A 14,788-nucleotide genomic window follows, 5' to 3' on the forward strand; every position below is an offset into this window, starting at 1 on the left:
CCAGTACCTCGTCTCCTACCTTCCAAACTTTGCAGAAGCTCTCCTGCAAACCAGGTTCGCAGGAGAGCTTCTGTAAAGTTTGGAAGGTAGGAGACGAGGCACTGGCAGAAGTAAAGCTGTGAGTACCGGGCGTGAGTCGTGCTTCAGTAGCTCAGTTGGTAGAGCACTTGCCCGCGAAAGGCAAAGGTCCCGAGTTCGAGTCTCGTTCGGGCACACAGTTTTAATCTTCCAGGAAGTTTCATTGCAAGTAAGTGTTTGCTATTATCCATCAAACGATCCTCACTGTAAACAGCCCTGCATTGCAAAAATACACTCTAAGAATAAAAAAATGATGAACCATGAAGGCACTTATCATAATGGGATAGAAATCAGTACATGTGATGTCCATATTCAGAGAAATGATTTCAGAAAAATTAAATGATTTATTCAATAGAAAGGACTTCACAAATAGAGTGAGTGTCCGCCTTTGTCCCTTATAGAAGCAATTATTTGGCTTGGCATTTATTGATGTAGTTATTTGATGTCCTCTTGAGAGATATCATACCAAATTCTGTGCAATTTGTGCACTAGATAATTAATATCCTGAGATGGTTGGTGCCCTTAATGCTCCAGATGGTTCTCAACTCAGCAGAGATTTAGCGATATTGCAGGCCAAGCTGAAATTCGGCAAGTGTGAAGACAAGCAGTAGAAACTCTCACCATGTGCCGGCAGACATTATCTTGCTGAAGAGTAAGCCCAAGATGACTTGACATGAAGGGCAACAAAACAAGGCCTAGAATATTGTCAATGTATTGCTATGCTGTAAGGCTGTCACCGACAAAAACCAAATGGGTCCTGCTACAAAAAGAAATAGCCCCCCAGACTATCACTCTTGGTTGTCAGGCCATATGGGAAGTGACAGTCAGGTTAGTATCCTACTCCTGCCAGGAGAGTGTCCAAACAAGGCTTCAACCTGGAATCTCATTGTCTGGAGTAGACTTGTATTCAGTGATGAGTTCTGCTTCAAATGGAGCCCCACTGACCAGCTAAGAAACGTCTGGACACACCCCCAAACAGCAGTGGGATAGCAACCTGACTGCCGCCAGCCTTAAGGCCCAACAACCAGGAGTGATGGTCAGGGGTGTCATATCTTTTCATACCAAGACCCCCTCGGGTTGTCGTCCACAACACCCTTACCGCACAGTGGTATGTCGACGATATTCTGCGCCCTGTTTTGGTGCCTTACGCGAGACGCCATCCTGAGCTTACATTTCAGAAAGGTAATGGTGACCCACACACAGAAAAAGCCTCTGCTGGTTTCCTCAAGCTTACCAAACCCTACCTCGGCCAGCAAAGTTGCTGGATCTCTTCGTCTTCTGAGAAATTTTGAAGCATTATGGGCTGGGTCCTCCAACCAGCTTAGGATTTTGATGATCTAAGGTGCCAATAGGACAGAATTAGGCACAAGATCCATCAGTAGGACATTCAATGCGAGGCTGAATAACCGCTTGCGTGAGAGCCGGGGGTTGATTAACACATTACTGACACAGGTGCAGCAATACTATCAGTCTGCTATGTAAGGCAGAGCAGAGAACATCTTCATCAGTCCTTGATGTCTCACATGAAGACGACTGGCAGGTGTCCAGTTGAAATATCGTGGAATTAAGTTTACAATGACCAGCTTGTGATTCTAAAATCTCCTTTAACATTTAATTTGCTGGGAAGTTTTTTAATTTCACAACACCTTATGTATCAACTACATTTACATCTAATTGCTGATATATCCCTTTGTATTGCATTTGGGGTTTCTTCTGATTCCATTCACATACGTAGTGTGGGAAGACTTACTGCTTAAATGCCTCGTGTATGCTGTAATTAGTCCAGTCTTGTCCTGACAGTCACTGAGGGAGTGATAACAGAACTGAAACTGGGCTTTTGAAGTAAGGTTGGTATTTGTTTGAGTTTTTCAGCACTTTTATGAAGTCAAACAAGAGACTACACAAACTGCCATTCAAACACACAATCAATATTTTACAATGTGTTGCATGAGTGTTTTGTAAGTAATCTCTCTTGTGGACTGGGAGCATGTTCCCAACGTCCTACCAATTAACTGAAGTCTGCTGCCTGTTTTTATGAACTACTGAGCCTATTTAATCATTAAAATTTTATATCCCCCAAACTGTTACATCCAGGCTGAGTTGATTGATTCTGTTTGTGACTCATTGATATTGAAGTTATAGGCCACTATTGTCTGCGTTTTTAGATATTTAAAGCAACCTCACAATTTTTGAGATTACTGCTAATATTATCTGCCAGGATATTAATGTACAACATTCTGGTATCTGACAGTGGTTCAGATTCCCTGCCAATGGAGTCTTTGACACTGCACATACAGTGCAAGCAGATGGAACAGTGGGTGCATTCTCTGGGAAAGTTCTGCACTTAAATACATGCATTGTGTCACATATGGCTCTTACCTTGAAAGCACCGGATCAAGCTGTTTGATATGGTGTCTGACTATTGCTTGTTGCACTGTTTCTCCTTTTGGTATTCACTCTGGAACTAATCTTGTCTGCTTACAACCACTTTGCTGTGTTTCAGACACTGGTTTTAGCCATTCATTCACTATGTGAATCAAGTCATTACCAACCACTTGAAACTGCCATTTGTTCTATCACTCACCCCATCACTACATTCTAAGTGATTTTGACCTTTTGATTCTTATGCCAAGTAGGATAGTCAAGTGGCAATGAAGCTGTAACTGAAACTAAACACATGAATGTTGAAGATCCTAGCACACTTCCCTGGGACACACCTGAAGTTACTTCTACACCTGTAGCAATAACTATTTCCAATACACTGTCATTAAACTGTTGTATTCTATTTGTTTGGATAGGCTAGAAGCAGACATAATACTGTTAAAAGAGAAGCTGCTACTGTGGAAAACATGAATATTTTTGCTTTCCTAATTAAAATAACTAGATGCTGTTGCTCTGATATTTGCTTAATGTTTACCTGTTGTTGCTAATGATAGACAACAATGGAAAAAATAGTTGCTGTTTACATTGAATGTTGCAAAAATGCGTAAATGGAAAAAAATGTGTCCTAATGTGACTTCAAAAACAAAAAGAAAGAATATTGTGGAAATATTCCCTGGGTCTACATGTGTTGCCAGAGTCACAAGTGAAACAGAGGCTTTATGAACAATACTTAGCCTGGAAATGATTGATGTAATTGTAAAATACAGAAACACATACATTCAATCTAAGAAAGAGGTGTACAATATTCCAGAGAAAGGTACGCTGAGGAAACTACAAAGTGTGAAATAATGGTATTGTTGGGATTACTGTATCTCATCGGGACTGATAAAGCAAACCACACATATGTCATTGAACTGTGGAGAGCAGATGGTACTGGTATGAAGATTACAAGAGCTGTGATGAGCTAGAGGAGATTTCTGTTCCTTTTACGATGTATCAGTTTCAACAACAAGAGTACAAGGCAAGAAAGAAGAGTAAGTTGCTGCAATAAGATAAATATTGGACGCCTTGTGGTGAACTGCTAGAACGCTTACAGTGTAGGGCAGTGTAGATGAAAAGTTGCGAGCTTTTCGGTGTCACTGTGTTTTTGTTCAGTATATCCCAAACCAACCAGCTAAGTACAGGATAAATAATTTTGTTGAACCAGATGCTAAAACATTCTTCACTAGTAATATTGAAGTATATTGTGGAAAACAACTTAAAGGACAATACAATGTTTCTAATTCTCCCTGTGATACTATAGGAAGGCTAGTTACTCACACTGAATGCTCAGGAATAAATGTTACAATGAATAATTGGTACACTAGCTATTCCTTAGCCAACTCCTTTTTGAAAAAAGTGACTAACACTCATTGGTATGCCAAAAGAAAAAACAAACACGAGATCCCACAAGAATTATTACCTGGGAAAAGTAGGGCCACCAGCTCCTCTTAATTTGGTTTTCAGGATGATATACCACTAGTTTCCTATGTGCCAAAACAAAGCAAGGAAATTATAGTATTTTCAGCTATGCACAATATTGGAACCCATGATGAAGTTGCAGGTACACCAGAGATAGTTTTGGATTACAGTATAACAAAGGGAGGAGTCAACACATTCGATCAAGTTGGAGATGCGTATTCCATCGCATGGGTGACAATAAGATGGCCATCGGTTGTATTCTTTGGTCTAATTGATATAGCAGGGATCAATATTCAAATAATTGTTCATGAAAATGTGGCAAATTCAAAAAAAGAAAAGAAGAATTTTCTTTAATGATTTAGCCTGATGATGAAGCCTGGACTAGTGGAAAGAGCTAATATTCCTTCATTTCCCGCTGACATTGCAACTTTGCTCGTGAAATAAAAAAAATCAACATGTTGTAAGAACTGAGGAGCCTACCACCAAGAAAAGGTGTCAGTGTGTCATGTGGATGAGCTAGAAACACATCTACTGCCATAAGGTGTAACTCATGCCATAGCTTTGTTTGCAAAGGACACGTAAAAACAGTGCATACATGTGAGAAGTGTACAGCATTTTCCAAAAATGCACAAGACAACTAACTGTGTAAAGGGAAGGAACTTGGTGATAACTTCTTCTATAGATGTCCTTTTACATTACAATGAAAGAATGTTTGTGTTCAGTCTGTGCGTAAAAAGTGTTGGAATAGATTGATAATTAGCTGCAGCAATAGAATGAAGTTTCTTATTTGTTTAATCAAATACACTACTGGAAATGGAAAAAAGAACACATTGACACCGGTGTGTCAGACCCACCATACTTGCTCCGGACACTGCGAGAGGGCTGTACAAGCAATGATCACACGCACGGCACAGCGGACACACCAGGAACCGCGGTGTTGGCCGTCGAATGGCGCTAGCTGCGCAGCATTTGTGCACCGCCGCCATCAGTGTCAGCCAGTTTGCCGTGGCATACGGAGCTCCATCGCAATCTTTAACACTGGTAGCATGCCGCGACAGCGTGGACGTGAACCGTATGTACAGTTGACGGACTTTGAGCGAGGGCGTATAGTGGGCATGCGGGAGGCTGGGTGGACGTACCGCCAAATTGCTCAACACATGGGGCGTGAGGTCTCCACAGTACATCGATGTTGTCGCCAGTGGTCGGCGGAAGGTGCACGTGCCCGTCGACCTGGGACCGGACCGCAGCGACGCACGGATGCACGCCAAGACCGTAGGATCCTACGCAGTGCCGTAGGGGACCGCACCGCCACTTCCCAGCAAATTAGGGACACTGTTGCTCCTGGGGTATCGGCGGGGACCATTCGCAACCGTCTCCATGAAGCTGGGCTACGGTCCCGCACACCGTTAGGCCGTCTTCCGCTCACGCCCCAACATCGTGCAGCCCGCCTCCAGTGGTGTCGCGACAGGCGTGAATGGAGGGACGAATGGAGACGTGTCGTCTTCAGCGATGAGAGTCGCTTCTGCCTTGGTGCCAATGATGGTCGTATGCGTGTTTGGCGCCATGCAGGTGAGCGCCACAATCAGGACTGCATACGACCGAGGCACACAGGGCCAACACCCGGCATCATGGTGTGGGGAGCGATCTCCTACACTGGCCGTACACCACTGGTGATCGTCGAGGGGACACTGAATAGTGCACGGTACATCCAAATCGTCATCGAACCCATCGTTCTACCATTCCTAGACCGGCAAGGGAACTTGCTGTTCCAACAGGACAATGCACGTCCGCATGTATCCCGTGCCACCCAACGTGCTGTAGAAGGTGTAAGTCAACTACCCTGGCCAGCAAGATCTCCGGATCTGTCCCCCATTGAGCATGTTTGGGACTGGATGAAGCGTCGTCTCACGCGGTCTGCACGTCCAGCACGAACGCTGGTCCAACTGAGGCGCCAGGTGAAAATGGCATGGCAAGCCGTTCCACAGGACTACATCCAGCATCTCTACGATCGTCTCCATGGGAGAATAGCAGCCTGCATTGCTGCGAAAGGTGGATATACACTGTACTAGTGCCGACATTGTGCATGCTCTGTTGCCTGTGTCTATGTGCCTGTGGTTCTGTCAGTGTGATCATGTGATGTATCTGACCCCAGGAATGTGTCAATAAAGTTTCCCCTTCCTGGGACAATGAATTCACGGTGTTCTTATTTCAATTTCCAGGAGTGTAGTAAATTATCATTATAATACAAGTTTCTTGTATTGTTGTTTAAATAAACTAAAATTAAACTGTGATTTAGCTCATACATGTTTCCGTTGGTAGCATAATGACAGCTTTTGACTACATGTGTACAAAGTGCATCGCACACTCGCTTGTGTTATGAAAATCGGCGCACCTGCTCGAGGGTTAATAAACTTTTGGAAACGTTCGCTTGCTGTGTTTTTTTAGTTTCCTGTGCGTTGAAGTCGTTTAGTAATTTTTGTGCTTTAGTTTTCAGCTGCTGTTTCTCATTGTTTCTAGTGAAATATTTCAGTAAATTTTTCATTCAGTGTTTTAACTTCATTCAGTGTTCCAGTGGCTGCTTGAATTTTTGGTTTTAGCTAATAATTTTGTGAAGTTTTGTAGGTATTGGTATTAGTTGTGGTTTAGTAATATTAATACAAGTAGTTGCTTCCTTAGTAGACAAAGAAGTTTGAGACCACTATTGTTAGTTTTGTAAATAGTTCTACTGCTGTAATTGAACTTAGGTAGTGTAAACATACAGTTCTTTTCAGTAACTATAAAATTTTAGCAGGAGAGAGAAGTGTGGGCTCTGTCATAGGTTTGTGAGTAGTGGGTTACAGTGTGGGATTTGTTCAAAGAATTTTCATTGGGGGCAATGCAGTGGGGAATTCAGTGGGCATTCTAGTGAGATCCTCTCCTGGGAATACAGAATATGTAGTAGAAATAAGCTGATAGAGGAGCCGGAGCATAAGATCTGTGCCCTTCTGGTGTAGTCACAACATGCAAAGGAGGAACTAGATAGGTTGAGGAGGGTGAAGGGTACTGGGGATTGGGGACTGGCAGTTGGCAAGAAGGTAGCTAGGAGGAGGAGATATTCAAACAGCTGTATGTTGCGTATATGCAACAGATTTGATCAACTGTCAGAGTTGAGTGGAGAGGAGCCTCTTGTAGCAGTACGTATAGGGAACACGCAGCAGTCCTCAGCAGTTAGGATGCCTAGATCAGTTGCACAGTCTAACAGAAAGGAGGAGGTTCTGCTGCTAGGTAGTTTGCACGGAAGAGGTGTGGGCCAGCAGCTGCAGGAAGTGTTGGGGAATGAGCACCAGGCCACCAGCATTGTGAAGCCTAGTGCAGGGTTGGCTCAGGTGACTGACAGCATAGGGATGTTGTGTAGGAATTTTACAAAGGAGGGTCAGGTAGTGATTGTGGGTGGAGCAGGGAACAGTGTTGATAGGGATAGGGAATGTGATGTAGGTGGTGACCTGGTAAAGATAGCAATTCAAACTCGTGGCACTAGTGTGCATTTCATGCAACCGTTTCAGTGTAATGATCAGCCTCATCTTAATGCGGCTGTTAGTCACGTTAACAAGGGGCCGGAGAAGGCACTTCTAGCAGATGGCATGGTTCACATTTCAGTGGTGCCAGTTGGGTCTATCAGTAGATCCGGTTTCACTAGGCATGGCCAGCACCTCTATAGTATGGGGAGGGGAGGCTGGCAAAGCTTATAGGTGACAATGTAGTTGGTGGTGGTCGGAACACTCACTCATGTTAAAATTCCTGTAGTAGTTGGTGTTAAAGCTGCACCTTTTTTTAGATTGAAATCAGCTGATATGTATACCTACTTAAAGGAAGTCCCTCTAACTAAGGGCTCACCTTCAAAGGACTTCATGTTTGTGAGTAGAGAAGAAATTAGTGCATCTCATCAAAATATAAGAGGTGTTGGAGATGAAGCTAGTGAATTGCTTATAGATGTTGACTGAAAATTATTGGTATATCGGAGCACCACTTAAATAATTTGACACTTTAGAGGCTTCCTTTACCAAAGTATTCCATTTGAGTCCATAGACGTATCATGGCACTGCACTAAACAGATGTTTGAATGTTGTGCCGTTGCAGTTGAATTTAGTGAAACTGAACTTCTAATTGTTGTTGTTTATAGGTCCCCTAACATACTTTAGAGCATTCCTGCTCAAGCTAGAGAGGTTTCTTGATTCACTTTATAGGAAGTACCAGAAATTAGTTGTATGTGGTGATTTCAGTATTAGTTTTGTACATGACAGTGCAAGAGAAAGGATGTTGGTAGATCTCCTAAATTCAAATTATCTGATGCAGAATATGTTTTTTCCAACTATAGTGCAGGGGAACAGTAGTACAGCCATAGACAATACTTTTATTCATTTTTCATTACTAGATGGGCATTCTGGTACTAAAAGGGTGAATGGCCTTTCAGACCATGATACACAAATATTAACATTAAAAGGCTTTTGTGCTCAAACAAATGTCACTTATAATTACAAACTATGTAGGAAAGTTAATACAACAGCAATAGAGAGATTTTAAAACCTCGTCAAGGAACAAGAGTGGCAGGATGTTTATAGTCCTGATAACACAGATGACAAATATAATGCTTTCCTTAAATCATTTCTTATGTTCTTGGAGAGTTGCTTTCATTACAATGTTCTAAATGGGGTACTAGCAGTAAAACGCAGCCTGGCTGGCTGACTAGTGGGATACGAATATCATGTAGAACAAAGTAGGAATTATATCAAAATTTTAGAATAGTTACAATCAAGCCACAGTAGCCCATTACAAACAGTACTATAAGGCACTTAAAAATGTTATTAGGAAGGCAAAGAGTATGTGGTATGCAAATAGAATAGCTAATTCACAGGATAAAATTAAAACCATATGGTGAGTTGTGAAGGAAGTATCTGGTCAGCAGCACAAGTTCAATGATATAAAGTCAGTTCATAGTAAAATTTTTTCTGTTACTGATAAATGAGATATATTTACAGTATTTAACAATCATTTTCTGAGCATTGCTGGTGAATTAAATAAAACTTTAGTTTCTACAGGGAATCATATAACCCTCTTGGCAAATGTCTTTTTGAGATTGATGTCTGAAATACTCCTCTGTGATACAGACAAGAGGGAGATTGAGTCAATAATTAGATCACTGAAGACTAAGGACTCTCATGGACATGATAGAGTGCATAGCAGAATATTGAAGTACTGTGCTGCCCATGTTAGCTCTGTATTTAGCCATACTTGTAATTTTTCCTTTACGAATGGTCAGTTTCCTGAACAGTTAAAGTAATCAGTAGTAAAGCTACTTTTTAAAACGAGAGAAAGAGATAATGTAGACAATTTTAGACCTATTTCTGTGCCATCAGTGTTAGCTAAAGTTATTGAGAAGACTGTGTATGTACGAATAATTGATCATTTAATATTACACGATTTGCTATCAGATGAACAGTTCAGCTTTGGAAGTCATTTAACAACTGAAAATGGTATGGCCTTGTGACGGGCCTGAAGGGAATCACAGAGATGGGATCTTGATGGCAGATGCTGTATGTAGAGGTGTCAGATAACTGGCATAGACCTTCACTAACATATTCCTTTCGGTCAAGTACTACAATGGTAGATCCTTTGTCTGCTGGGAGAATAATGATGGGTTCATCAGCTTTTAGGGAATGTAGAGCCTGGAGTTCTGCAGAGGACAGGTTAGGGTCATGATGTAGGGACCTGAGGAAGGGTTGTGAGGCAATGCTGGATGTGACGAATTCTTGGAAGGCTTGTAAGGGATGATTTTGAGATAGTGGTGGTAGATCAAGTTGGGATCATGGTCTGAACTGTTCAAAGCAGGGTTCAATGTGAGGTTTCCAGTTGGAAAGGTTTTGGGTTAGGGTTGCAAAGTGATATTTTCAATGGATATTACTTGTGAAGGCAAGGAGGTCCTCCACCAATCCAGCAGGATCAGATGCACGTTTAGGGCTAGAAGTGAGGCCCTTAGATAATACAGATAATTCAGGATGGGAGATAGCTTTAGATGAGAAATTAAGGACACTGTACTATTGTGACTGGTCCTTGAGATTATGGGCTATTCTTGGTCTGGGAGGCTGTGGTGAAGGCTGTGGGATGTTAAGGCGGCTGGCCAAGCTTGGTTTGTAGGAGAGGAGTGGTGGTTGAGGATGTGGCTGTTTATGGAGCTGCAGGAGGACAGGAAGGGGAATACCACTGTTCAGGTACTTCAGGAGAAGGTGTGATAGCTTTTTGAGGCGAAGTCTGGCATCGGAGACTTTGCCTTCTGTTTGTCTGTTTTAACGACTTTCCCAATTGATTTTTTCCTTTTATTTTTCTTTCATCATTTTCCGTATCAATATAGATTGCATAGATTGCCCACTCATTACCTCTTATTAACGATTTCCATGTGAATCTTTCTAATTTTTCTGAGTATTTAAGTTGCTTTTCTTACATTTTTCTATCCTTCACACCCTCTGCTTATTTATTTATGTATTTTTTTTTGCCTCTCTCATGATTTTTAACTCCGCAAACAGTGCTCTCTTGCCATGTTGAATCCCACCTCATATTGCATCCATTCCTTTTGAAAATGTGCTTGTGCACTATCAAAACTAAGGTCCCACATTCTGTTTCTTGAAATCTGCTTGTCCCTTGGAGTTACTCCAAAAGGCCGAACATTGAAAGTCCCCATGTTGGGATGCAATCCTACCATAGCTCAGGCTCTTCTACAGTTTCAACTACAGCAATCCCTTGCTCTTACCCAGCTAATCTGTGGCCTATATGCCACATCAACAAGTTTCCACTCTACTGGACTTCTCTCCTCCTACAAAATCTTGCAGTTATCTGCCCCTCACGTATCCTCGAATGGTATCATCTACCAAGCCAGCTTCAAGCTGCAACAACATGCCAGAATTCACCTAAAAAATCTGTCACACCTTCTCCTAAACTACCTGAACAGTGGTATTTCCCTTCCTGTCCTCCTGCAGTTCCCTAAACAGCCACACCCTCAACCACCACTCCCCTCCTACAAACCAACCTTGGCCAAACTCCTTAACATCCCACAGCCTCCCAGACCAAGAATAGCCCATAATCTCAAGGACTAGTCACAATAGTACAGTGTCCTTAATTTCTCATCTAAAGCTATTTCCCCTCCTGAATTATCTCCATTATCTAAGGGCCTCACTTTCACCCCTAAACATGCATCTGATCCTGCTGCATTGGTGAAGGACCTCCTTGCCTTCACAAGTAATATTCATTGGAAATATCACTTTGCAACCCTACCACAAAACCTTTCCAACTGAAAACCTCACATTGAACCCTGCTTTGAACAGTTCAGACCATGATCCCAACTTGATCTACCACCACTATCTCAAAATCATCCCTTACAAGCCTTCCAAGAATTCGTCACATCCAGCATTGCCTCACAACCCTTCCTCAGGTCCCTACATCATGACCCTAACTTGTCCTCTGCAGAACTCCGGGCTCTACATTCCCTAAAAGCTGATGAATCTATCATTATCCTCCCAGCAGACAAAGAATCTACGATTGTAGTACTTGACTGAAAGGAATATGTTAGTGTAGGTGTACGCCAGTTGTCTGACACCTCTACATACAGCGTCTGCCATCAAAATCCCATCCCTGTGATTCAAACTGACCTGCAGTCCATCCTTAAAACCTCAGGCCCCTCACAAGGACTAATACCTCAATCCATAGAACTTCTCACCCCATCCAAACTACGCACCCACAACTTTTACCTTCTTCCTAAAATCCACAAACCCAATCATCCAGGCTATCCTATAGCTGCAGCTTCAAAGCACCCACCAAATGTATATCTGCCTTATTTGACCAACACCTGCAACCTGCATAGCACAAAAACTACCCTCCTACATCAAAGATACCAACCATCTCCTAGATTGTCTGAAATCCGTGCCCATCCCACTTCCACCATACACCTTGCTTGTCATCACTGATGCCACCTCCCTCTATACCAACATCCCACACATAGATGGTCTGTCTGCTGCTGAACATTTCCTCAGACAGCTGCCCCTGATTCCAAACTTATGACATCCACCCTACTCACCTTAATCAACTTTATACTTACCAACAACTACTACATCTTTTAGGTTCAGACATGCAGACAGATCAAAGGTATGGCCATGGGAACTAGGATGGCTCCTTCCTATGACAACCTTGGGTCACTTGGAAGGGACTTTCCTTGGATCCGTAAGTTTTCAGCCCCTGGTTTGGTTTAGATACACTGATGACATCTTTACCATATGGACTCATGGTGAGGCAGATGTGCTAAAATTCCTGGAATTTCTGAATACCTACTCCCAATTAAATTTCACATGGTCCTATTCCGAATCCCATGCCACTTTTGATGTTGATCTCATCCTCACTGAAGGCCAGCTACACATTTCCATTTACATTAAACCTAACAACAAACAGTACTTATGTCTTGACAGTTGCCATCTTTTCCATGTCAAACATTCCCTCCCATAAGGTCTTGGCATCCAAGCCAAACATATTTGTTTGGATGCAGACTATCACAACACAACACCTCAGCCTTCGCTGCACGTAATTACCCCACCAGCCTAGTTAAAAAGCGTGTTTCCAGGTACATCACATCTAATCCCTATACTGCTGATCCCTCCACAAAACAGTTTCGGAGCACACCTTTGGTGACTCAGTATTCTGCTGGTCTGGAATGTGTTAATCAGCTACTTTGAATGTGTTAATCGGCTACATGCCCTGAAATGAGATCCATTCTGTCTGAAATTTTGCCCAACACACCCAGAATAGCTTCCCATTGCCTCCCAATCTCTGCAATATTCTTGTTAGACCCTATGCTGCTCCTGCACCCATCTCTGTACCCTACGGCTCCTACCCCTGTGACTGTCCTTGCTGCAAGACTTGCCCTATGCACCCTCCTACCACCATGTTTAATAGCCTTTAATTGGCAAAACATATACTTTCAAAGGGAGAGCCACTTATGAAATGACACATCATAACCAGCTATTGTGTAAACCCTGTTCAGCCTTCTACATTGGCATACCCACCATCAAATTATTCATTAGGGTGAATGGGCATAGGCAGAGGGTATATACTGGCAACATGCAATATCCAGTTGCAGGGCATGCTCTGCAACATGACATTTGCAACCCCGGCATCTGTTTCACCACACACGCCATATGGAATCTTCCCCCTGACACCAGTTTCTCAGAACTCCACAAGTAAGAACTGGCACTACAACATGTCCTTTGTTCTCAGCACCCACCTGGCCTTAATTTAAACTAATTTCTTCCGTATCAGCTTTTCTTCACTGTAACTACTCTTTGCTTCACTCCGTTTTAATTTCGTACAGCTTCCATTGTCTTTCCCATCTATTTTTCACTGCCTGCTCCCACCTGCGTTTCGTACAATGCACTTAGCTTCTCACTCTTATTAACTCATCTCTGTCTTGCATATTACCCTGTCTTTCACTGTTAAGCTCTCAGGTTTTCAAATCTCAACAGATGTAGTCCTCAACAATCAGTCTTCCCTTCTCATCCCATATGGTAAGTTTCCCCTGCCCCACAGTTATGGTGACTTTTCCCTTTTCCTAGACTTTTCCAGTCCTTTTCCTTCACCCTTCCTCCTTACCCTTCAACCCTTCTGCCTGAAGAAGGAGCCACTGGCTCCGAATGCTTGCTAATCATGTCAGTCTTTTATGTGTGTGTACAGCTGCTGCTTGGTGAGAAGTTCTTTTATCTATTTGATTAAAGAATTTTATCAATAATTCATTGTTTTCATTGTGATATGATGATTTGTGTGTTGGGACTATCACTTTTTAAAACTGTAATTTATGTCCTTTTTCAGGCAATATTCAATCATGGCCAACTTCACAACTTCCCTTTGTTTAATACGCTGTAAGTGCTTAGTGCAACGGTCAGCAATAGTTGGTCCTGTTTATCGCTACTGCATATGCATGGGGCTGCATGCATGCCAGGAACTCTGACCTGTATGTTGTCTTTAATGTGGTGTAAGATAAATCGTGTCCTGGAGGAAGGCTGGAACACTAGTCTCAGTCCATGTGTCTGCAGCATACATCCCATCTTGCTAGTGGTTGCCACAGAGTGTGGAATGAATGCAGTCAGCTTGGCCTCTTCCATTGATTCAAGAGGCATCTGTCATCGGTGGCACCTGAAAGCTTTTGCAGTCTCTCCTATGCTGTAACCATATTCCCTGAACACACATCCTAACTGCTGATATTCTGACTGTAGATGGTTGTCATCGAAAATAGTCTTTGTCAAGTGTACTAAGGGGTCAGGAACATTTTTTTGTTTACAGGGTGGAGGAAACTATTGGTGCTGGAGTACAGGTCAATGTGCACAGATTTCCTGTACACTGAATGAGCAAGCTGGCCTCCTGTCTGACTCAACTAAAACATGGATGGCGTCCATCCCACAATTAAATTTACTGTTGAGATTAAAAGTGATAGTTTTCCATTCTCAGAAGTTCTTGGATTAAAGACAAAGTAGATCTTATGAGTTCCTGGCATGTATGGCATACCCTGAAAATGCAGTAGCATTTATGTTGGGCAAATTATTCAAACTTTTGTTGAATGCTGCACTGAGCACTTGTGACACACAAAACAGGGACCTTGAGAAGTTGGCCATGGCTCAACATTGCCTAGAAAACAGATGTAGAACACTCTGAAAAGATGAGAGTCTTTGCTCTTGCAACATCATATTCAGGTTCTGTTATAAAGGAAGCAGCCAAAATTAGAACAAACAGTAACAATTTTAACAGAATCAGGGGCACACACTCAGTGATGTGTTGGTATGGGCTTTGGATACCAAGTGAA

At 42.5% G+C, this 14,788-nt stretch overlaps 1 protein-coding gene across 1 annotated transcript in view; it reads right to left on the bottom strand.

Annotated features, from left to right (window-relative positions):
* The window catches only part of LOC124716751, a 324,669-nt gene that overhangs the window by 2,038 nt on the left and 307,843 nt on the right, over nucleotides 1-14,788 (bottom strand). The gene's annotated exons all lie outside the window — the stretch shown is intronic.

Source organism: Schistocerca piceifrons, chromosome 9, assembly GCF_021461385.2.
Source record: "Schistocerca piceifrons isolate TAMUIC-IGC-003096 chromosome 9, iqSchPice1.1, whole genome shotgun sequence".
NCBI lineage: Eukaryota > Metazoa > Arthropoda > Insecta > Orthoptera > Acrididae > Schistocerca > Schistocerca piceifrons.